Here is a 5,583-nt window from a genome sequence, read left to right on the forward strand (position 1 = left end):
TCCTCCTCTATAGTTGTTCTGGTCAGATCTTTTAGTCACAGTATGGAAAAAACTAACTAAACATAGTCATTATCCTGAAGGCAATGGAAAATAATTGACAGATTTTAGATAGTAGAGCAACACGAGATTTGGGACTTGAAAAGACCAAGTTGGCTGCAGAGTGGAGGGGGGTCTGAGGGCGTGCAAGACACTACAGGCAGTAAGGCTGCTTTGGAGGCTGTTGTTTAGAGGAGAGATGATGAGGGCTTATAGATTTGAATTATGGAGAGAAAGTGGGTGTTTTGGATATGCTAAGGGGAGTCCCTGACTTAAGATGTGTTGACTTGAAAATCAAGGGTTGAATGTTTTCTCTCTTCTGGAAGCTAGAGCAAAATAAAGGTAAAAGGGTGAGGGATTGAGTATCATAAAGATATAGGGAAGATCAGTGGAGTAGAAGGAAGAGATCAACAGAGAAGGAGGAGAGATGGGAAAGGGGAGGAAATACAGAATGAATTTAACAAAATCACACTATGTGCATGTGTAAATACTCCACAGTGAATTCCACCTTTAGGTATATGTATAAATCACCAATCTAAATAAATAAATAAGTGAAAGGAAGACGATCAGAGGAAGAACGGGGGGAGGGAGGAGGGAAGGAAAGAGGGGAGACCAGAGAATGAAATGGAATAAATCAAAGTCCATGCATGTATGACTTTGTCAAAATGAACCCAACTATTATGAGTAACTATTATGCTCTAATAATAAAAGATATTTTGACTTTATAATGGTGTGAAAACAATACCTATTCAGTAGAAACCATACTTGAATTTAGATCTTTTCCCAGGTGAACAATATGCTGTAGGATACTGTCCTGTGATGCTGGGCAGTGGCAGTGGGCTGTCAGCCAGCCACAGGTCGGTGAGGGTGGACAGTGATCCTCTATAGTGTGTTGTGTTGCTAAGCTTTGATAAGGTGGGTTGGGTATATTAGATGCATTTTTTACTTTCAATATTTTCAATCTATGGGTTTATTGGACGTAACTCCATCGTAAGTGGAGGAGCATCGTATCATTTTCTGCAGCAATGCTTCTCAAAGTACAGTTGATGGGCTGATAATGTCTATGAACTGTTTGTTGTTAGTCTGTTGTGAGATAAAAACAAAAATTGAGAGTAAGTCAAAGGAGCAATTTTATATTTGTTAAGTACAATGATGAAATAAATAGGACTTGCATTTTGAAGTCTTTGCTTTGTATTTCTTTCTTTTTTTTTTTTCCTAGTCATTTGTTTTCATTGTATCCTCTGAAAGTTTTGGGCTACATGGATAGGAAATATAAACTAGATCCCATCACAGTTGGTTAAGCACTCATCTCCAGGACTTGGTGATTATTAAGTGAATATGGGAGTGGGTAGAAGAAAGGGATCTAAAGAACTCTTGGGTTTCTGACAGCTGAGTATGATGCTTACAGAAAATGCCGAAGCAGCCCCAGTTCCACTTTTGTGAAAGATGGCAAATTCCCACTTGCCCATTGTTTTAGGTTACAATCATACTAAAAAACACATTTGCAGAAATACATCATAAAGTTTTATGCCTCTAGATTTTTGCATGCACCATTTTCTCTGCTGGAAATACTCCTTACCTTCTTCTTCACTTGGCTAATCTTAAATATAAAGGCAACTGTTGTAAAAGCATTTATGTATCAGCATTGTGCTAAATGCTTTACATTCAGTATTTCATTTAATTCTCATAAGAAGCCCGTGAAGGAGTCCCATTTGGTAGACAAGAAAACGGAGGGTTATAGAAATTATGTGACTTGCTCAAGATCACCCAACTGGAATACTGGGGGAGCTGGAATTTGAACCCAACAAATGCAATTCAAGAACCCAAGTTCCTGAACAGTGTGGTGTCTGGAAGCCTTTCCTGTTGTCTTTACTTCTGGTGCATCTCCTGCATTCCCACAAAGCACAGTCAGGCATCCCCATCCTGGGGCTGGCCAAATCCTACTTGAAGCATTTGTTCATTTGCTGCTTCCCTTTCTTTCCTGGATTGTGAGCTCCTTGAGGTCAGGAAGGATTCATCCATCTCTGATTCCTCATCCTATAGTACAGTGCTCAGTCTTCCATGGGAGCTTTGTCAATGTTTATTGACTAAATGAATACATGAGAAAATGTGGCATATTATTGATAGGAAATTAGATGGGGCTAGAATAGACTATGGATTATCCAGCAGAGTTAGACTGGGATCAGATTATGAAGGTTATTATATGCTGGTTTTGGAATTTGCAAGTAGCAGCCATGAAATATTTTAAAACTACTTCACATCTATGGATATAAGACTTTTCAAAGATGCAATTCTGTAAAGTGGGTCATTAATCAGTGGTGTGCTGGTTTACATGTTGAACAACCACACCCTTCCTCCTCTCAGTCCCTGATTTATAACATTTTTTGGTTCCATGGTGTACATGTTTCTATCATGGCCAACTTAAAGCCATCAGTGTGACATTAAAGGAGGAAGAGTTGTGAAGCAACATGTCATCAGAAAGTGTTTCCATCCCATAGTTGCAATAGATGAAAATGACCTCAGTGCACAAATAATACTAAAATGTAGTGTAGTGAAATAATTAGAAATTAATGAGTTTTGAGTGTTTATTTTTGGAAGTTTATATAACAATTTAATAATGGCCATGTTTAATAGCTATCTTAGAAACTTCCTTGAATTTTAATAATTGAGCTGATATGAGCTGCTCTAGTACACGAATGTGACTGTCCCTTTATCTGTGGTCATTCAGGCTCAGCTGCTGGGACCAACCTTATTCCTAAGCAATGCTTCTTGATGAAGCACTGGGGCAGTAGTTTCTCAAGGCAGTGCTAGCTCTCTCATTATCTGCTCTAATCTTCGTGTTCCAGTTCCTCAGTACTCATGGTCCTGCTTTGTTTTTACAGAACTTTTCCCACCGATATCACCATTCTCACAGAAACTTCTTTTTATTCTGAATACTACTTACCCTCTGAATGGAAGTACTAGTTTCTCTCTGACTCCCTTTTAAGACAGGGTGGATCAAGCTGTGCCAGCTCTGTACTGCACAGGAGCACTGTGCAGTGGAGACTGTTGCTTAGGCTATTATACGCTATATTGCTTCCAATTGCTTACCTGCCCCACTTCTGCTTGACTAGGTGCCCTAACGTTTGGACCTCTTTTAACTATAGCATGTGACTCTTTTCTGCTTATCCTCTTAGCTTTTGATCTACTTTTGGACTCAAGATTTAATATTTTGTTTGGTTTGTCCATGATCTGTTTGCAGGACTGCCTTGCTTTGACCTGGCCAACCAACTCAAATCCAAATTCTGATAAATAGAAACATGAGAAAGTCAGCTGATTTAAGCAGATGTTACTATTCTATCAATATCTGCCAATAGTTGCAAAGAACATGAATCCTGGAGATTCAAGACTGCTAAGAGTTTAAGTGCTTAGGTTAAAATAATGGAGCAAATGAATTAAACAAATGGTAGTTCTCTCCTGTCAGTTCAAAAAGGGTTCAGAAGAGATTGGGTAAACACATGGGTCTTTTATGGATTGAGTTTCTCCCATAGGAAAGACCTATGAGCTAAATTCATATTAAGCACTACATGAATTTGAAATAAGAGACATATACTTACGTGTAGTTTACTTATTTGCTATGTGAAACTAATGAAATGAAAACTTTTTATCAAGAAAGAAGGTTTGGCATTTTTTTCTTAATGTTCAATATGTCAACACTGGTAACTTAATGTTGATAGAAAACTAAATAGATTTCAGCTTTGAATATCCTAGAATAATCAAGGAATCAACTAGAGAAGAGCCATAAGGAAAAGGAAAAGCATTTAAAAATTCACTTGGTTCCCTCAATGAGCATGAAAAACTGGAGTACCTAGGTGAGGAGCCATGTTCTCAGGTTGAGGTGAAGAATTGGGAAGTGTCTCAGGCTTCTTGGATGCTCTGTCCTGCTGAGAGGTGACTGGAGCACTTCCCAGACCAGGAAAAGTTTTCTGTGCTTCTCACGGAACAGAATGAATTCTATGAATCTAGAGGTTTGTTGATTTTTTCACATGTCAGAAGAGCAGTTGTGTTCAATGGCAGCAAAGATCCACCCTGAAATAAGAAATTGTGTTTCCAGCGAACATGCTGATTCTCAAATGCTTCCCATAGAAAGGGAAATATTAAATATTGTCCTGGAAAAGGTAGGGTTAAAATCAGATATTCCAAGAAATAAATAAAAACCAACTGATTTAAGAGAACTGTTACCAAAGGGAAATAATTCTAAATAGAGTTGATTTCAGGGACCATAATAATTATAATTTTTAAAATAAGTTTGCATCATTTGCATGCAAATGATATAGGGGATCTTGATGATAAGAGAGTTGGGAAAAGGCTTCCAAAGAGAATTTTCTCTGCAAGGATGTACCAGGAGTTCATGAGCACACAGGATATTGTCTGAACATAATGATTTCAAAATCTCGGCTTAAAGTGACACTCTAAAATAAATTTAAAAAGGAGAAAGAGGAGGAGAAGGAGAGTCTAGATTTAAATCAAAGCAGTATGGCTCCAGAATGGTAATATTTCTCCCTCTACTAAATGGAGCAATGGCACTGATTTGCTAAAAGAGGTTTTTCTTTATCTGATTATTCTAGTTATTACTTTTGAATTCAGAAAACTGATGAGCTAGGGCCTTTTAAAGGGCAAAGTCATTGGAAGCTAAGAATAAATTGCACTGTAGAACACTCTTTTCTTTGGAACATCAACTACTGACTCTTTTATAAGGGGAAAAGTACTAAACATATCATACTCGAGTGTCTCATAACCAGCATTCAATTTCCACTCAAGAGTTTTAACTTCAGTATTAACCTATGCTAGAGGCAATATATTCATCCTTGGAAAGTTATACTATGCTTTATTCCTTTCAGGGAATTGGGGATTTAGCTCATACTTGCTTGCTATACTACATGATCCTGTAAAGCCATTTTAAAATTAAAGATATTTCCCTCAGCTTTATTTTCTAAACTCTTTTTAGGTGCCAGAGCACATTGGTTGGGCTCTACATCTGATAGCTGTCTTTCTGGCCCTTACACTTGCATTTGTAATGGGGTAATAAAAACAGACATCTCATGTAGCTGCCAAGAGACTAGGAGGTATCTAGCAATTCCTAGAATATTGTTAACCTTAGTATATATGAATAATTATTTAATTTATGAAAACTGCCATAGAGTAGTAAAGTAGTAGATTTGAGGAGATAAATTCTTTCAGCCACAGTTTCTTTGACATAAAATAAAGTTAATATCACCTATTTCACAGGGTGTTATAAGGATTCAGTAAGAGAATGCATAAGAAGTACTTAGCATAGGGCTAGCCTATAGAAAGTTCTTACTAAATGTAACCTACTATTATTCTACATGAAGTTTCCCTCTCTATTGTATATCTATGTAATTTCACAGTGAAATTTGGGGCTCAGTACAAAACAATTTTATTTTTAATAATATTTTCCCTCTTTTCTTTCTAATTCCTACTCTGTTAGGAGAATGAGATAAATGTTGGTTCTTACTGTACAGTGACACTTTTCTGGATTAATTATGC

General features: G+C 37.2%; 1 non-coding gene across 1 annotated transcript; it reads left to right on the forward strand.

Moving 5' to 3' along the window:
• The first annotated feature begins 4,421 nt into the window (after positions 1–4,421).
• On the forward strand, positions 4,422–4,495 carry LOC114088909 (small nucleolar RNA SNORD107). Its single transcript, XR_003582088.1, has one exon. It is a non-coding gene; the product is annotated as a small nucleolar RNA SNORD107 (small nucleolar RNA).
• The last annotated feature ends 1,088 nt before the right edge of the window (positions 4,496–5,583 follow it).

Source organism: Marmota flaviventris, chromosome 3, assembly GCF_047511675.1.
Source record: "Marmota flaviventris isolate mMarFla1 chromosome 3, mMarFla1.hap1, whole genome shotgun sequence".
In the NCBI taxonomy this organism is placed as follows: domain Eukaryota; kingdom Metazoa; phylum Chordata; class Mammalia; order Rodentia; family Sciuridae; genus Marmota; species Marmota flaviventris.